Source organism: Prunus avium, chromosome 2, assembly GCF_965620075.1.
Source record: "Prunus avium chromosome 2, drPruAviu1.hap1.1, whole genome shotgun sequence".
Lineage (NCBI taxonomy): Eukaryota > Viridiplantae > Streptophyta > Magnoliopsida > Rosales > Rosaceae > Prunus > Prunus avium.
In genome coordinates, this window is record NC_142285.1 from 38299534 (window position 1) to 38319973 (window position 20440).

Genomic DNA, 20440 nt, shown 5'->3' on the forward strand with positions numbered 1-20440 from the left:
GCAAGAGAACTGGGTTTAAGTCCCAGCTTACACAACCCATTGGTGCTTGTTGCTTTGAAGCATGGAATTGGATGTGTGTTGATTTTCCTTTTCATTTTAGTTTTTATTTCCTAATCCTTTTAATTCCATTTCAAGTTTTCTATGTTTGTTTTAGCAATTTATTATAGCTCAATAATAAATGGAGAGAGATGGCAACCTCAATCATAAGAATGGGAAGTGTGGAGCAATGGGAGAAGTCGCGACCTCCAAGTGCATCCATGCTCGACCTAATCGCTTCAAGGGGGAGCATTTCAATCCTTTCTCTTCTTTGAATTATGTTTATTTCCGTCATTGTTTTTACCTTTTGGTCCGCGTTGAGTTCTTTGTTTTTCTATGCTGAATCCAACCATATAAAGAACGTAAAATTTGGACTTACGGTTGGAAAGTTATAGCCTAAAAACTGAACAGAGGTCGAAGCTGAAAAACATAGAAACGAATCTGTCCAAATGGTGATAAACGGGTGATAGAAAGTGCTGTTTGTTTTTTTTTTTTTTTTTTTTTCTTTGGTTTCTTGGTTTCTTGGTTTGTTTCTTTTAGTACAACATTTTATGTTGTTTGTTTGAATTTGTTTACACTACTTAGTTCATTTTTGTTTATGGTTTGTTGTTTCATTTTATCTTAATTTGTTTTTATTTCTTATCTTAAAAATTTTTTAAAAAAATATATAAAAAAAAAAAAAAGATTTTTCATATGAGCCGACTTATGGTAACCCCAGTGAGCACTTCCGTTAATACAGTGTCTAGGAGTTCTTTAGGCGACACCTTCGGTGTCTAAGAAGTTTGGGTTTTAAGCGGGACCATTGTGACCCCTCCAACCTTCCCGGATCCCCTGGCTGTGTTTTCTGAGGCCCTTAACTGGTCATCCGTGAGTTGCTTGTATATTCGTGTGTTTTTAAATTAAGTTTTATTTATTTATTTATTTTCTTTGTTTTCTTTTCTGTATAGTCTTTGTTTTTGTTTTGTTAAGTTAGTTTATTTATTTATTTACGTGGTATGGTTAGTTAGTTTATTTCTGAGTGTTAAAACACATTTTTGTTTCAAACGCTGCATTAAAACAAAAACAAAAACAAACAAAAAATAAAAAAACAAAAAAAACAAAAAACAAAAAACAAAAAACTTCTTCTTCTTCTTCTTCTTCTTCATCTTCATCATCATCATGGCTTGCCTCTATTTTCTCTTACCTGCAGAATCTGCAGCAGCTCGACATGGTCCTCATTTTTCCTCTGCAGTGCTTCCACGTGCTGATTGGCACAGTAGAGCCGCTTCTGCAAGTCCGCCACCATAGCCTTCAAGGAAGCTATTTCCTCGCTCATCGCGGCACACTCCCTTGTCCTCGCCAGTAATCGCATGCCCAAATTGGTAGCGGAGACCGCGTGGAGCACAGTTAAATTGTGGGACTCCTCCACCGCTGCTTTGTCAGACCTCTGTGCCACATGCAGATGATCTGTCGGTGTGAGCTTGCTGCCGATCATGCCTCCCAGCAGCACTGCTCTGTTCGGCATTGCCTCAGAAAAGTTCGGTATTGCCTCAGCAAAGTTTGAGGCCGTGCCGTGATGATATGTGGAGTTTGGGAAGACAAGGTTTGGAGGAGCCCTTATCTGGGCATTCGGAGGTGCAAGGGACAGCTCAAGGTCGAGATCATCAAGGTGAGTGCATGAGGATGCCATTTTTTTGTTTCTAGATTTTTTGATGTTTTTCCTTGAGTTTGCAGGAAGAAATGCTGGGTATCATCCGCTTGTAGAGGCGTGCTTTAAATAGACATATGCTAATGAAGGTGCCAACACCATTTCGGATTTCCCGGGCATGCTCGACCTAATCGCTTCAAGGGGGAGCACCTTTACTTTCACTTTACTTTTCTTTTTTCCGTGTTTTCTGGTGTTTTATTGTTTTGCCCGTTACTTTCATTTTCTAGAGCTTTGTGTTTTTGCCTTTCCCTTTCGACTATCATCTTTATTTTATTTTAGTTAGGGAACTGTGCTTCCATTTCCGTTTGTCGTCTTCGTTTGATTTAAGTTTGGAAAGTGTGCTTTCTTTTCCGTTTTCTTTTTCCTTCTGCAAATTTACTCTTTTATTTCCGAAACAAAATAACGAAAATACAAAAACAACAAAATAAAATAAAAACAACAATAATGCAGTAGGAAATCATTTCTTCTCGGTGCTTGGTGTCTCGACCATTGGAGCTTTGAGTTTGGCCCTCTGGCTGTCCTCTTCCGGGGCTTCACGCACAGCTTCTTGGGGCTCACCACTTGAGCTCCCAAAGATAGCAATCTTAGCTTGAGCGTAACTACTCTCGCGATCTGCTTGCTTGCGTTTACCCGGTCGGTCTAGGTCCTCCAACTGTTTTCGCATGTCGCGAGAGTACAACTCTACCATTTTTGATAGGTTTTTATTCTCGTCCCGCAATACTTCTAGCTGGTGTCGATTCACCTCCACTATCCTTGACCTCTCCCTTTTCAAGCTTTTTATAGCAGTCTGACACTCTTCAACCATACTTCGCTCCGCCGCCAACTGACCCTTTAGCACCTCTACCTCATGGGACTTCGCAAGTAGGCGATGACCCAAACTTGCGACTGTTGCCGTACTCTGCACGCTCAGTGCCAGGGCATCGCTCACGACCCGGTTGTCATCCCTTGTCCCCAGAACACGTATATCTTTAGGAGTCACTAAATTTCTAGCCACTCCAATGGCAACATCGTTGTCCAGGAGTATTGAGTCAGTTACTGTCACAGGCCCCCGTGCGGAAGCAAAGTAAGGCATCCATACTGGTGCCGCTGCTTGGCCTCGTGTCTGAGTCGGTGGAGCTAGGTTGAGATCCAACGAAAATGGGTAGTTAGAGGCCATTTGATTTCTCACTTCTTATCTTCTTTCTTTCTTTTCTCTTTTTGTGTGTTTCTGAGTTTGTGTTTTTTTACCTTTTATAGACTTAGTTTTTGCTAACCCTAGCCATTGCAGTTCTGAGTTCTGTGCGACCCTTACCGCTTATCTCTATATGTCGCCGCACCCGTTTCCCAACCCCCTTAATTGCATTTTCACCTTTCACCACCTTCAAGTGAAAAAGTCGTCGCGCCTTCCTACGAGTCTAATAATTCTAGCTTGGGGGATGTGAAAGCGGCCTCTGCACGCCGACACGTCCCTCACCTATTTTCCCCGTGACTTCCCAGGAACCAAGGCATCAAGGACCACACTTTTTCTGTTTCGTAAATACCCGCCTTCGCACTCCTGATCGGTTCATAATTGTATATCATTTTGTACCCTTCTAGCTTATGATTTGGTTATGTTTTTGAGTTAAACTTGTGCTTTTAATCCTTTTTGTGTTTATCTTTCAGTTCATTGAGCTTTAGGTAATAATGAGGGCTTTGGATAGTAAATGATGGAATCCATGCATGTTAGGGCCTAATTTGGATGAATGGATGAAGAGCTTAAAGACAAACTCAATTTTGGCTACAGTCCCCTGCCAGCCCAGTTTCGTAGGTCATATTGCAAGCTTTGTTTCAGCAACCTACATAGCTCGGATGAGGCCACATTCTTCATGCAAGTTGTTCCAATGGGTGTATACTATAACATATCCAAAATTCAGCCCCATTGGATAAATATGGAGTCTGTTACCTAGCAAACACAGAACCATGCTCAGGATGGATTTTATCAGCGCGCAAAATGAGTTAGCAATTTGTTTTGGCCTTAACTTCCTCCTCCGACCTTGGATTGGCCCAAATGATATATGGCTGGAAAGAAGACATTCTGAACTTCAAGTTTGAGTGCTTAAAGTCTTAATTTGCTTAAGGGAAGCCCAATGCGTAAGCCCTTGAAGTTGCTGGTCATGCTGACCTCAGGATGAGCTATTATTTCTGGTTGGAAGCTTGGTCATGGTGACATGAAGATGAGCTAGGGCTGCTGGTGGGATTTATTAGTGAAGTGCATCAACCATTTCAGATTTTATAATGGAAGTGTTGTATGCATTAGTGAAGTGCATCAACCATTTCAGATTTTATAAAACAAGTGTTGTATGCATTAGCCATACTTAATTCAGATTTTCAGCTTCCTTAGGCCTATATATAGTGAGGTTTCCCAAGCTTGTAAACACACCCCAAGGGGGGGAGCTCTCAAACACTTCTCTAGAGCTCCCTTCCCTTCTCTCCCTCAAATTCTCTTAGTTTTGCTTTCTAGTTCTCAATTCTAGCTTTCTTTAATGTTTTCTTAGTTGTAATTTATTTTTCTTGTAATGTACATTCTTTCTTAAGTATTCAAGTTTAATTAGTTTCCAAGTTTCAATTATGGTTTTTGTTCTTATTCATTATGCTTATAAGTTAATATGCTAGTTTGAATGATTGATCACCATTTAGGCTTGCATGTTAGCTATCTTGGTTTGAATTAAGAGTATACACCATGCTTTAATTCGAATTGAACTATGAATAGGAAGAGTATGTATGGACATTCGACAACAGGGATTAGATACATGCTTGGTTGTTTAAATTGTTCTTCTATGCTTAATGGGTTCCTAATGCTTAATTTTAGGTTAGACAACAAATGATCAAATTAGGGAATTAGGAACACAAGGTTATGACCACACACCATGGCTTAATCATACTTTAGCTAGAATCAATCCATTAATCTAAATTGAACTTGGGAACTTATTTGCTTGAGTTACTTATTTCTTTCTTCCTTGTTTTATGTTCTTTGTTTTTGTTTCTATTTTGTGTAGGGAAAATGAATTGGATCATTCAATCACCAATCCTCGTGGGATCGACCTCGCACTTACATACGCTATACTACCGAACGGCTCGTGCACTTGCGAGTATCACAAGTTGAGGATGCAACTGAATCCATTTTGGTGCAGCTGTATCTACGCAACAAGAGCTCCCTTCCCTTCTCTCCCTCAAATTCTCTTAGTTTCATTTTCTAGTTTTCAATTGTTGTAATGAAATCTTTTGTGCTAAAATTTTCCTTAAGTTTTTCTTAGTTCCACTTTACTTTTCATTATGTAAATTCTTTTCTTTAGTTTTTCAAGTTTGATTAGTTTCCAAGTTTCAATTATGGTTCATGTTCTTATTCATTATGCTTATAAGTTAATATGCTAGTTTGAATGATTGATCACCATTTAGGCTTGCATGTTAGCTATCTTGGTTTGAATTAAGAGTATACACCATGCTTTAATTCGAATTGAACTATGAATAGGAAGAGTATGTATGGACATTCGACAACAGGGATTAGATACATACTTGGTTGTTTAAAATGTTCTTCTATGCTTAATGGGTTCCTAATGCTTAATTTTAGGTTAGACAACAAATGATCAAATTAGGGAATTAGGAACACAAGGTTATGACCACACACCATGGCTTAATCATACTTTAGCTAGAATCAATCCATTAATCTAAATTGAACTTGGGAACTTATCTGCTTGAGTTAGTTATTTCTTTCTTCCTTGTTTGAATTTGTTTACAGTACTTAGTTCATTTTCGTTTATGGTTTGTTGTTTCATTTTATCTTAATTTGTTTTTGTTTCTTATCTTAAAAATTTAAAAAAAAAAAAAAAAAAAAAAATTTTTTTTTTTCATATGAGCCGACTTATGGTAACCCCAGTGAGCACTTCCGTTAATACAGTGTCTAGGAGTTCTTTAGGCGACACCTTCGGTGTCTAAGAAGTTTGGGTTTTAAGCGGGACCATTGTGACCCCTCCAACCTTCCCGGATCCCCTGGCTGTGTTTTCTGAGGCCCTTAACTGGTCATCCGTGAGTTGCTTGTATATTGTGTGTTTTTAAATTAAGTTTTTTTTTATTTTCTTTGTTTTCTTTTCTGTTGAGTCTTTGTTTTTGTTTTGTTTCTGTTTTTGTGTTGTTATGTTAGTTTATTTATTTATTTACGTGGTATGGTTAGTTAGTTTATTTCTGAGTGTTAAAACACATTTTTATTTCAAACATTGCATAAAAAAAAACAAAACAAAAAAAAAAACAAAACAAAACAAAACAAAACAAAAAAAAAAAAAAAAAAAAAAACATCATCATCATCATCTTCATCATCATCTTCTTCATCTTCTTCATCTCCATCATCATCATGGCTTGCCTCTATTTTCTCGCACTTGTAGAATCTGCAGCAGCTCCACATGGTCCTCATTTTTTCTCTGCAGTGCTTCCACGTGCTGATTGGCACAGTAGAGCCGCTTCTGCAAGTCCGCCACCATAGCCTTCAAGGAAGCTATTTCCTCGCTCATCGCGGCACACTCCCTTGTCCTCGCTAGTAGGCGCATGCCCAAATTGGTAGCGGAGACCGCGTGGAGCACAGTTAAATTGTGGGACTCCTCTACCGCTGCCTTGTCAGACCTCTGTGCCACATGCAGATGATCTGTCGGAGTGAGCTTGCTGCTAATCATGCCTCCTAGCAGCACTGCTCTGTTCGGCAGTGCCTCAGAAAAGTTCGGTATTGCCTCAGCAAAGTTTGAGGCCGTACCGTGATGATATGTGGAGTTTGGGAAGACACGGTTTGGAGGAGCCCTTATCTGGGCATTCGGAGGTGCAAGGGACAGCTCAAGGTCGAGATCATCAAGGTGAGTGCATGAGGATGCCATTTTTTTGTTTCTGGATTTTTTTGATGTTTTTCCTTGAGTTTGCAGGAAGAAATGCTGGGTATCATCCGCTTGTAGAGGCGTGCTTTAAATAGACATATGCTGATGAAGGTGCCAACACCATTTCGGATTTCCCGGGCATGCTCGACCTAATCGCTTCAAGGGGGAGCACCTTTACTTTCACTTTACTTTTCTTTTTTCCGTGTTTTCTGGTGTTTTATTGTTTTGCCCGTTACTTTCATTTTCTAGAGCTTTGTGTTTTTGCCTTTCCCTTTCGGCTATCATCTTTATTTTATTTTAGTTAGGGAACTGTGCTTCCATTTCCGTTTGTCGTCTTCGTTTGATTTAAGTTTGGAAAGTGTGCTTTCTTTTCCGTTTTCTTTTTCCTTCTGCAAATTTACTCTTTTATTTCCAAAACAAAATAAAGACAAAAACAACCAAAAAAATAAAATAAATTAAAATAAAAACATCAATAATGCAGTAGAAGTCATTTCTTCACAGTGCTCGGTGTCTCGACCATTGGAGCTTTGAGTTTGGCCCTCTGGCTGTCCTCTTCCTGGGCTTCATGCACAGCCTCTTGGGGCTCACCACTTGAGCTCCCAAAGATCGCAATCTTAGCTTGAGCGTAACTACTCTCACGATCTGCTTGCTTGCGTTTACCCGGTCGGTCTAGGTCTTCCAGCTGTTTTCGCATGTCGCGAGAGTACAACTCTACCATCTTTGATAGGTTTCTATTCTCGTCCCGCAATACTTCTAGCTGGTGTCGATTCACCTCCACTATCCTTGACCTCTCCCTTTTCAAGCTTTTTATAGCAGTCTGACACTCCTCAACCATACTTCGCTCCGCCGCCAACTGACCTTTCAGCACCTCTACCTCATGGGACTTCGCAAGTAGGCGATGACCCAAACTTGCGACTGTTGCCGTACTCTGCACGCTCAGTGCCAGGGCATCGCTCACGACCCGGTTGTCATCTCTTGTCCCCAGAACACGTATATCTTTAGGAGTCACCAGATTTCTGCCCACTCCAATGGCAACATCGTTGTCCAGGAGTATTGAGTCAGTTACTGTCACAGGCCCCCGTGCGGAAGCAAAGTAGGGCATCCATACTGGTGCCGCTGCTTGGCCTCGTGTCTGAGTCGGTGGAGCTAGGTTGAGATCCAACGAAAAGGGGTAGGAAGAGGCCATTTGATTTCTCACTCTCTTTTCTTCTTTCTTTCTTTTCTCTTTTGTGTGTTTCTGAGTTTGTGTTTTTTTACCCTTTCTTTTTACCTTTTATAGACTTAGTCTGCTAAACCCTAGCCGCTGCGGTTCTGAGTTCTGTGCGGCCCTTACTGCTTATCTCTATATGTCGCCGCACCCGTTTCCCAACCCCTTTAATTGCATTTTCACCTTTCACCACCTTCAAGTGAAAAAGTCGTCGCGCCTTCCTACGAGTCTAATAATTCTAGCTTGGGGGATGTGAAAGCGGCCTCTGCACGCCGACACGTCCCTCACCTAGTTTCCCCGTGACTTCCCAGGAACCAAGGCATCAAGGACCACACTTTTTCTGTTTCGTAAATACCCGCCTTCGCACTCCCAATTCACGTTTCATTAAATTAAAATAAATAAATAAATAAAAATAAATTAATAACATTGTGGGCTTCGGGTTTTCACCGTTGTTAGGTTTCAAAGTTTGTTAACTTCTTTTGGGTTGGGCTTTCAATCGTTTGGGTTTTGGTTTGTGTAAGACTGTTTGTTTTCTGTTTCGAGTGTTTTACTGTTTCGTTATTTTTATTTTATTTTTTATTTTTTTTATTTTGTTTGTAATTTTTATTTTGTAATTATTTTATTTCAATTCTTGTGTGTTTTGTGATTTTATATTTACTTTAGTACCTTTCATTTCTTGTTATGACATTGCTTGTTCCTAATTTTTAAACATTGAGGACAATGTTCATATCTAGGTTTGGGGGTATTGGAGTTTACCAAGTAAATTTAGTTTCTCTTATTAAAAAAAAATATATATATATTTCTTGCTTTTTTTTTCTTTTTTTTTCTATATTTTGAGTCTTGTTTTGTTTTGAGTCACTTTCCGAACACATTTGATGAGATTGTGATAAATGTTTGCATGACTTAAATGAAAATTGAATTTTATTTATTTATTTATTTATTTATTTATTTATTTATTTTATTTATTTTTGTTCCTTGTAAATTCTTCTTGTAAAAAAAAATATATATATAAAATAATTCATTAATTAATTAATTTGGCATCGTTCTAGCATGGTATGTTCGAAACCTTCTTTGCACTTGCCATTTGTTTCATAATTTTCCAATTAAAGGATTTGCATGACCCAAAGAATTGTATCAAGCATAAATTAGACTTATATAACCATATAATGTGAGCTTTTGAGCCTTGTGCTTCATTTCATGAGTGTTATGCACATACTCTTATTTTCTTGTCATCAAAGTTGTTGTTTGATCTCATTATTCATTGATTTGGTTGAACACTTAAAAGTCATTCATTCTTATGCAATTTGATTTCATGACATTTAAGAAGTGATATTAAGGCCCTCTTTGGATCGTTTGTGCCTTTCAAGCTAACCTTATGCATGCTTAAGCATGATTTTCCATTGTTAACCATTTTGAGCCTACATGTAAACCTTTTCTTTCATTTTACCAATTATATTTCCTCGCCTTAGCCCGAAAAACAAGAATTTACCTTTCTAAGGAACTCATGAGCTCTAATTCGGTTGTGTTTTTCATGCTAAGTTTGGGAAGGGATATTACATAAAGAAAAAAAAAAAAAATTCACTCAATTGGTGAAAGAAAAGAGAAAAGTTGTGATTAAGTGGTGGTTGAATGAAATTTCATTTTTGGGTTTCATTTTTGGGCCTTCAAAATAAATTGGTGTTTAAGGAAAGGAGTATGAATCATTGTAAATGAAGGTATAAAGAGTTTTGATCGCGTAAAAGAAAAAATCTAATCGTGATGATTCGAAGTCTTGTAAACAATTGTTTTATGCTCTTATATTTTGAGTTTCTTGGACTTTGTTTTATCCATACCCTTCATTTCTTACTCACCTTACACCCTTGGCCCCATTACAACCTATGCTAAAGACCTAAATTGATCTTAAATGTCATGTGGTTGAATTGCATGCATTTTATTACTTTTAAGTGTTTGGCATCCTTCTTGAGATCATATTAATGCAAGTTCTTCATCTTCCTATTTTGAGTTAACTCCTTTATGGTTTAACTCTAATCCCATGTCTATAACTGAGTGTTGCATTGTAGCCCTCTTCTGAGTGATTCATTTGTGAGAGGACAACTTTGGTGAGATTTGAAGTTGCATTTGTGCTTGGTATGATTTTTGAAATTGTGTGGAAACTAAGATTGGGGAATTTGTTGCATTTGGCTATCACACTACTACACTTTGAGCATATTATGTTTTGAACTTTGCCGCTTTGTGAATAATGTCTAAAATTGAGCTTTTATTGTCAAAACGTTTAAGTCATGTGCATGAGTCATTTCTCTTCACAAAATGTTCGGAAAGATTGTTTTGAGTTTTTATTTTGATTTTGATTTTTTTTGTTTTTTGTGTTTTGTGTTTTGTTTTTATTTTTATGTTTGTTTTTGGTTTTGGTTTTGCTTAAGAACTAACAAATCTAATAAGTTTTCTAACCATTTTGTTTTGTAGAGTTAGAAAAACGTTTGTGGGTATCGTAACTGTTAAACCCTCAGGAGACACAACTCCTCCTACTAGGGATGCCTAGAGGTTTAAAGGCTTGTCGCATTCGCTCAATGCAATCGAGTTACCTACGAAAGTGGTCTAGTTAACTTCTTGTTTTGTTTTTAACTTTGTTTTGTGTTGTTTTGCTCGAGGACTAGCAAAATCTAGGTTTGGGGGTATTTGATCGGTTCATAATTGTATATCATTTTGTACCCTTCTAGCTTATGATTTGGTTATGTTTTTGAGTTAAACTTGTGCTTTTAATCCTTTTTGTGTTTATCTTTCAGTTCATTGAGCTTTAGGTAATAATGAGGGCTTTGGATAGTAAATGATGGAATCCATGCATGTTAGGGCCTAATTTGGATGAATGGATGAAGAGCTTAAAGACAAACTCAATTTTGGCTACAGTCCCCTGCCAGCCCAGTTTCGTAGGTCATATTGCAAGCTTTGTTTCAGCAACCTACATAGCTCGGATGAGGCCACATTCTTCATGCAAGTTGTTCCAATGGGTGTATACTATAACATATCCAAAATTCAGCCCCATTGGATAAATATGGAGTCTGTTACCTAGCAAACACAGAACCATGCTCAGGATGGATTTTATCAGCGCGCAAAATGAGTTAGCAATTTGTTTTGGCCTTAACTTCCTCCTCCGACCTTGGATTGGCCCAAATGATATATGGCTGGAAAGAAGACATTCTGAACTTCAAGTTTGAGTGCTTAAAGTCTTAATTTGCTTAAGGGAAGCCCAATGCGTAAGCCCTTGAAGTTGCTGGTCATGCTGACCTCAGGATGAGCTATTATTTCTGGTTGGAAGCTTGGTCATGGTGACATGAAGATGAGCTAGGGCTGCTGGTGGGATTTATTAGTGAAGTGCATCAACCATTTCAGATTTTATAATGGAAGTGTTGTATGCATTAGTGAAGTGCATCAACCATTTCAGATTTTATAAAACAAGTGTTGTATGCATTAGCCATACTTAATTCAGATTTTCAGCTTCCTTAGGCCTATATATAGTGAGGTTTCCCAAGCTTGTAAACACACCCCAAGGGGGGGAGCTCTCAAACACTTCTCTAGAGCTCCCTTCCCTTCTCTCCCTCAAATTCTCTTAGTTTTGCTTTCTAGTTCTCAATTCTAGCTTTCTTTAATGTTTTCTTAGTTGTAATTTATTTTTCTTGTAATGTACATTCTTTCTTAAGTATTCAAGTTTAATTAGTTTCCAAGTTTCAATTATGGTTTTTGTTCTTATTCATTATGCTTATAAGTTAATATGCTAGTTTGAATGATTGATCACCATTTAGGCTTGCATGTTAGCTATCTTGGTTTGAATTAAGAGTATACACCATGCTTTAATTCGAATTGAACTATGAATAGGAAGAGTATGTATGGACATTCGACAACAGGGATTAGATACATGCTTGGTTGTTTAAATTGTTCTTCTATGCTTAATGGGTTCCTAATGCTTAATTTTAGGTTAGACAACAAATGATCAAATTAGGGAATTAGGAACACAAGGTTATGACCACACACCATGGCTTAATCATACTTTAGCTAGAATCAATCCATTAATCTAAATTGAACTTGGGAACTTATTTGCTTGAGTTACTTATTTCTTTCTTCCTTGTTTTATGTTCTTTGTTTTTGTTTCTATTTTGTGTAGGGAAAATGAATTGGATCATTCAATCACCAATCCTCGTGGGATCGACCTCGCACTTACATACGCTATACTACCGAACGGCTCGTGCACTTGCGAGTATCACAAGTTGAGGATGCAACTGAATCCATTTTGGTGCAGCTGTATCTACGCAACAACTCCCAATTCACGTTTCATTAAATTAAAATAAATAAATAAATTAATAATAACATGTGGGCTTCGGACTTCATTGTGGGCTTCGGGTTTTCACCGTTGTTAGGTTTCAAAGTGTGTTAACTTCTTTTGGGTTGGGCTTTCAATCGTTTGGGTTTTGGTTTGTGTAAGACTGTTTGTTTTCTGTTTCGAGTGTTTTACTGTTTCGTTTTTTTATTTTTTTTATTTTTATTTTTTGTTTGTAATTATTTTATTTCAATTCTTGTGTGTTTTGTGATTTTATATTTACTTTAGTACCTTTCATTTCTTGTTATGACATTGCTTGTTCCTAATTTTTAAACATTGAGGACAATGTTCATATCTAGGTTTGGGGGTATTGGAGTTTACCAAGTAAATTAAGTTTCTCTTATTAAAAAAAATATATATATATTTCTTGCTTGTTTTTTTTCTTTTTCTATATTTTGAGTCTTGTTTTGTTTTGAGTCACTTTCCGAACACATTTGATGAGATTGTGATAAATGTTTGCATGACTTAAATGAAAATTGAATTTTATTTATTTATTTATTTATTTTTTTTGTTCCTTGTAAATTCTTCTTGTAACATAAATAAAATAAAATAATTCATTAATTAATTAATTTGGCATCGTTCTAGCATGATATGTTCGAAACCTTCTTTGCACTTGCCATTTGTTTCATAATTTTCCAATTAAAGGATTTGCATGACCCAAAGAATTGTATCAAGCATAAATTAGACTTATATAACCATATAAAGTGAGCTTTTGAGCCTTGTACTTCAATTCATGAGTGTTATATACATACTCTTATTTTCTTGTCATCAAAGTTGTTGTTTGATCTCATTATTCATTGATTTGGTTAAACACTTAAACGTCATTCATTCTTATGCAATTTGATTTCATGACATTTAAGAAGTGATATTAAGGCCCTCTTTGGATCGTTTGTGCCTTTCAAGCTAACCTTATGCATGCTTAAGCATGATTTTCCATTGTTAACCATTTTGAGCCTACATGTAAACCTTTTCTTTCATTTTACCAATTATATTTCCTCGCCTTAGCCCGAAAAACAAGAATTTACCTTTCTAAGGAACTCATGAGCTCTAATTCGGATGTGTTTTTCATGCTAAGTTTGGGAAGGGATATTACATAAAGAAAAAAAAAAATTCACTCAATTGGTGAAAGAAAAGAAAAGAAAAGAGAAAAATTGTGATTAAGTGGTGGTTGAATGAAATTTCATTTTTGGGTTTCATTTTTTGGGCCTTCTAAATAAATTGGTGTTTGTTCAATTCAAGGAAAGGAGTATGAATAATTGTAAATGAAGGTATAAGGAGTTTTGATCGTTTAAAAGAAAAAATCTAATCGTGATGATTCGAAGTCTTGTAAACAATTGTTTCATGCTCTTATATTTTGAGTTTCTTGGACTTTGTTTTATCCATACCCTTCATTTCTTACTCACCTTACACCCTTGGCCCCATTACAACCTATGCTAAAGACCTAAATTGATCTTAAATGTCATGTGGTTGAATTGCATTTATTTTTCTACTTTTAAGTGTTTGGCCTCCTTCTTGAGATCATATTAATGCAAGTTCTTCATCTTCCTATTTTTGAATTAAGTACCTTATGATTTAACTCTAATCCCATGTCTATAACTGAGTGTTGCATTGTAGCCCTCTTCTGAGTGATTCATTTGTGAGAGGACAACTTTGGTGAGATTTGAAGTTGCATTTGTGCTTGGTATGATTTTTGAAATTGTGTGGAAACTAAGATTGGGGAATTTGTTGCATTTGGCTATCACACTACTACACTTTGAACATGTTATGTTTTGAACTTTGCCGCCTTGTAAATAATGTCTAAAATTGAGCTTTTAAACGTTTAAGTCATGTGCATGAGTCATTTCTCTTCAGAAAATGTTCGGAAAGATTGTTTTGAGTTCTTTTTATTTTTTTAATTGTTTTTCTTTTTGTTTTATTTTTTTGTTTTTGTTAATGTATTTATGTTTGTTTTTGTTTTTGGTTTTGCTTAAGGACTAACAAATCTAATAAGTTTTCTAACCATTTTGTTTTGTAGAGTTAGAAAAACGTTTGTGGGTATCGTATCTGTTAAACCCTCAGGAGACACAACTCCTCCTACTAGGGATGCCTAGAGGTTTAAAGGCTTGTTGCATTCGCTCAATGCAATCGAGTTACCTACGAAAGTGGTCTACTTAACTTCTTGTTTTGTTTTTAACTTTGTTTTGTGTTGTTTTGCTCGAGGACTAGCAAAATCTAGGTTTGGGGGTATTTGATCGGTTCATAATTGTATATCATTTTGTACCCTTCTAGCTTATGATTTGGTTATGTTTTTGAGTTAAACTTGTGCTTTTAATCCTTTTTGTGTTTATCTTTCAGTTCATTGAGCTTTAGGTAATAATGAGGGCTTTGGATAGTAAATGATGCAATCCATGCATGTTATGGCCTAATTTGGATGAATGGATGAAGAGCTTAAAGACAAACTCAATTTTGGCTACAGTCCCCTGCCAGCCCAGTTTCGTAGGTCATATTGCAAGCTTTGTTTCAGCAACCTACATAGCTCGGATAAGGGCACATTCTTCATGAAAGTTGTTCCAATGGGTGTATACTATAACATATCCGAAATTCAGCCCCATTGGATAATTGTGGAGTCTGTTACCTAGCAAACACAGAGCCATGCTCAGGATGGATTTTATCAGCGCGCAAAATGAGTTAGCAATTTGTTTTGGCCTTAACTTCCTCCTCCGACCTTGGATTGGCCCAAATGATATATGGCTGGAAAGAAGACATTCTGAACTTCAAGTTTGAGTGCTTAAAGTCTTAATTTGCTTAAGGGAAGCCCAATTCGTAAGCCCTTGAAGTTGCTGGTCATGCTGACCTCAGGATGAGCTATTATTTCTGGTTGGAAGCTTGGTCATGGTGACATGAAGATGAGCTAGGGCTGCTGGTGGGATTTATTAGTGAAGTGCATCAACCATTTCAGATTTTTTAATGGAAGTGTTGTATTTATTAGTGAAGTGCATCAACCATTTCAGATTTTATAAAACAAGTGTTGTATGCATTAGCCATACTTAATTCAGATTTTCAGCTTCCTTAGGCCTATATATAGTGAGGTTTCCCAAGCTTGTAAACACACCCCAAGGGGGGGGAGCTCTCAAACACTTCTCTAGAGCTCCCTTCCCTTCTCTCCCTCAAATTCTCTTAGTTTCTCTTTCTAGTTTTCAATTGTTATAATGAGATCTTTGTGCTGAAATTCTCCTTAAGTTTTTCCAAGTTCTACTTAATTTTCATTGTTATGTAAATTCTTTTCTTTAGTTTCAAGTTTGATTAGTTTCCAAGTTTCAATTATGATTTTTGTTCTTATTCATTATGCTTATAAGTTAATATGCTAGTTTGAATGATTGATCACCATTTAGGCTTGCATGTTAGCTATCTTGGTTTGAATTAAGAGTAGACACCATGCTTTAATTCGAATTGAACTATGAATAGGAAGAGTATGTATGGACATTCGACAACAGGGATTAGATACATGCTTGGTTGTTTAAATTGTTCTTCTATGCTTAATGGGTTCCTAATGCTTAATTTTAGGTTAGACAACAAATGATCAAATTAGGGAATTAGGAACACAAGATTATGACCAAACACCATGGCTTAATCATACTTTAGCTAGAATCAATCCGTTAATCTAATTGAACTTGGGAATTTATCTGCTTGAGTTAGTTATTTCTTTCTTCCTTGTTTTATTTATTTCCTTTCTTTTTCATTTCTGTTTTGTGTAGGGAAAATGAATTGAATCATTCAATCACCAATCCTCGTGGGATCGACCTCGCACTTACATACGCTATACTACCGAACGGCTCGTGCACTTGCGAGTATCACAAGTTGAGGATGCAACTGAATCCATTTTGGTGCAGCTGTATTTACGCAACATACGTACCTTGAGTATCTTATATATTGCAATGTGCCACTTTTTATTCAAAACAAAATCAGTGAGCCTTAATCAAAAGTGCAGTTTGATCCATGCAACTCAATCAATCAAGAAATATCAGTAATACAATATCCTTAAACATGATCTAAGCTTCATATTGCATGACCTTACAGAACAGCCAATTTATTTTATGATGAACACAACCTTATGGATTAAGCCAACTTTACATGATTCAATCCATCAAAAACGAATTAATACTTTTAGACATGTGGATCAGTTCAACTATACATGGTTTAATCCAAATCACCTACAGATCAATCCTTTTACATGTGAAGTTGCATTGATGCTACAAAACATTCACTTAAATGCATACAAAAAGCAACCAAGTCTCAAACATGTCCATACATAAACAAACAATTTAGCCAAGCAAGAAAGTTCCAAAATAGCTCACGTTTCCCTTTATATGATCAACCAAAATTATCTTTCCTTGAGTCATGAAAACAACTTTTATGACTATTTAAGATCACTATTAATAAATTATCATTAGCAACTTAAGCACGTGAGATTTATCAAAACCAATAAATAGGACACGTATCATGTTACAATCCATATAACAAAACAAAACCGTATATGCACCTAATGGAGTTAAGGTTCATTGTGACATTCCGAAAAGTTTTTAAAACACAAACATATCTGAATAAGCTGTCTCATAGTGCTTAAATATCTGTACATTATTGATTCACACCCGTGGGTTGAGAGTCAAACATGTTTTTAGTGATCACCAAAATAGTTGATATATGAATTTCTTTCGTATGTTAAATCCCTACATATGTGGATAGAGAGAAATTCCTATATTAATTCACATGTGTTATCTTCTGGGTCACTCTCCACCATTAATGTACGTGGATAAACTTTCCCCAGGAAGCTTTACTTAAACATTATTAACTCACACCTGTGGGTCATAAGTTAAACATGTTCCAAAACACTAGACGAATTAGGTATGAGTAAACTTCTTGTACAGGAAAATTTCTCATATGTGGATCAAGAAATTTCCTGTTAGTTTACACAAACCCTTTCTCTATGTTGTTCCATCACATCTGTCATCAATTTGTATTCTTTTCATCTATGGATGAAAATAGCACAAAAGGCTACTAGCTGTGATGCAATTATTGATCAATCTTTAGATTGGAAACTGAATCTGCAATAGTTAAGCTGCTGTGGCTCGCTTAACTAATGCAATATTTGAGATCTCCAGTCTTTGATCAATAGACTTTCAAGCATGAATAATGATAAAGAACTTTATATCATGACATGCTTAATAGAATATGTTAATGCCACGTCAAATATAAGAAATAACATGTACTTTAAAGGTTTTATTTTTTAGATTTTTATCTTTCTGGTTTAGTGCTTTAAACCTTTATGCATATATGTACACTTGCTATGCTTACTTGAAAACCTAGAAATCAGCTTGATTAAAACTACCCAACATAAGCAGCGTTTATTAGACTAAAAAGGCCTTTGTAAAATATGCAATTATTCTATATCTCTCTAGCTAGATTGCAAGCCAAGCACAAGTACTCTTGATTATGATTCCATGTTTTTCGACATCAGCCTTAGTGAAAACATGTCAAACTTGAATGAGATCTAATGCATTTAGCTTAGTGCTGGAATAAAATTACTTATATTAATTCATAAGAAAGTGAGCATGCATCCAATGTGTCAATTCTTTTAATAAGATCTGATATGCCATATATGAAATTATGCATGCCAACTATATCCATGATTGATTGACTCTCCCAAAGCAAGATGCAAGCAGCCTTTATGCTAATTTGTCCCCTTATGTTTCGTTTTCTAATTTCTAGGGATATTTGTCCAAAAGTTTAGGATCTAATCATCTTTAGAGCTGAACCAAAATAAATAGGCGACTTTACCTTTTAACGGGTCTGAATGCGGTGTTAAGCTTCATGCTAGTGTTGCCTATTATTCAGAACTTGAATTTCTGGATCAAACTCAATACCTTCCATGAAATCTGATAACTAAATCACTGGTTTCAGCTCAACATGCCTGCTTGTTGTCTTCTCCTCCCCAACGGAGCCATCTCTGTCGGTGCCACTATGGGTGTTGTCAATCCATTCTCTGACAGCCACGGCTTTTGGATATCGGGTCTGAGAGCAAAGCTTCTTGCTGTTGTCATTTGAATTACCATTATCGATAGCAGTCTAGTGATTTTGGGAGAGTTTTGAGAATCAGAAGCTAGGGTTTCAGAGGGAGGTGGTGCAGACGGGTCCTTGTAATCTAAGACTAGATTTTCTGGAGGGGAAGGGTGTACACCATTCACTATCGGTTACTTTCATGAATTAATCAAAATATCCAACGCCTTTGGCAGAAAAAGATTGGAGAAAACTTTTGGTTCTAAGATATGCAGCCTAGGCTCTGATACCACATGTAAACTATAATGACTACACATGATAGAACACACATCAAGAATATACAAGAGGCACTTGTATTTATATGCATCTACCTAAGAGTCTTGCCCATCAAGAAACTCTTAAGAAATCCTTATTGCATTAGGTTTATAACTTCTAATCCACAATTAAATAGGAATCCTTTTAGCTCTTATATTAGCCTTAAAACACTAACTTAAATAGAGCTGCCAGTTTAGTTGCACTTAAACTCCTAATTGATATCAAGTCTTTAGAATCCTTTGATGATTATAAGACCACACTTTAATGGGTTAGACATCTAAACGCCTAACACTTTCATCTTGCAACCCTAAACAGCTTTCTGCGAGATCAACCACTTTTCTTGGCTATCTCCAAATTTTCCTCCTTGATTATTTTACCATCAAGAATTTGATCCCAGCGACTCTCTTCCACTGAACGAGCAAATATATATATAAATTTAGTCCATGGCCAAGCGTTTGGGAGGCGAACAAATTTATGAGAAGAAGACTTGGGTGGAAGACTAGAAGTCTGGCAGCCAACAACTTTCGCATTTCTTTTATTTATAATCCAAGCCTTGAATTAAAAATGTTTTTCATGAGGACTTGCAAAATGAAATTTGCATTGGTTGGGGAGGAAAAGGAGAAGACTTAGAAGTAGATCTCGTCTCGATGCTTGCTAGCTTTAACATATTTTATTAAAGCCTGGAATTAAAAATATTTTTCATAAGAACTAGCTAGCACTGCAATTTATAAAATCACACATCTTGCCAAAATGAAATTTGCTTTCATTTCGGAGACGAAGTCAACAAAGACTAGGGATGCGCACGGTCCGGTTTGGACCGGTTTTTGCTTCAAATTAGAACCAAATTTGATACTATTTATTCGGTTTGGTTTGGTTCAATTTTAACAAAAAAATTCAAAAACTACTCAATTTGGGTTAAACCGATTCCGGTTCAGTTCCTATTCAATTCGGTTTTGAACTGGATTATTAAAATTATTATTTTCAAATTATTTTTTAATACAAATTTCAACTGAAATTTTATTTTATTTGACTTGAAAATTAATAAATTATTTAATTTCATATAAAAATAAATATTAAAGCTAGAAAGGAGAGATGTTTTGAAATTGAACTTGGATAAATATTAGTTATGAGATTAAAAATATAGCATTGAATATAAATAAATATTGAAATTATATATTTTTTAATTTGACCAGTTCGGTTTGGCCCAATTTGGTTTTTAAAGATATAAAATCGGATCCAAAATCGGTCCAAACCGGTCCGATTCGGTTTTTGACCGATTGTTGACTTTTTTGTCAACTCAGTTTTTTTGGGTGCAGTTCGGCTCCGGATTTTCGGTTTTTGACTTTTTTGTCAACTCGGTTTTATTCTCAATGCTAACATAACATTTTTTTAAAAAATCCAAGTCAAGAATTAAAATGTTTTAGTTATTTATTGCAACTAGCTGGAATTAAAAGCAAACCAAAAGGTAGAGAATAATGAAATATTTAAAATACCAGATAATGTCATTGATTAATGCAAATCTTAAGAATTGAAATTATTAATTAAATAAAGAGAATATGATAAATTCACATTTTTTCATATTAACGTAATAACTAGTTTTTATTATACTCCATGACTAATATCTAGTTCGCTAAATAAAATTTGCCTTTTTTTATATGAATAAATAAAAGTTCAGGGGGAGCTTGAAATAAAATTTGCTTTTGTTTAACAGTTTGCGGCATTCTCTTCTCAACTTCTCGTGCGCGGTAAAAATTGGCACGCGGGGTTAGTGGAAATTATGGTCTTGTAAATTGTATGTTCCAATCTTCTAGTTACTACCGGGGGGTCATCTATATAATTATTCTATTACTTCAAAAATAACAGTATAACAAAAGGTAATTTTATTTGGACCCATCAATTCTATTATTGGTCACCAAGGTGCC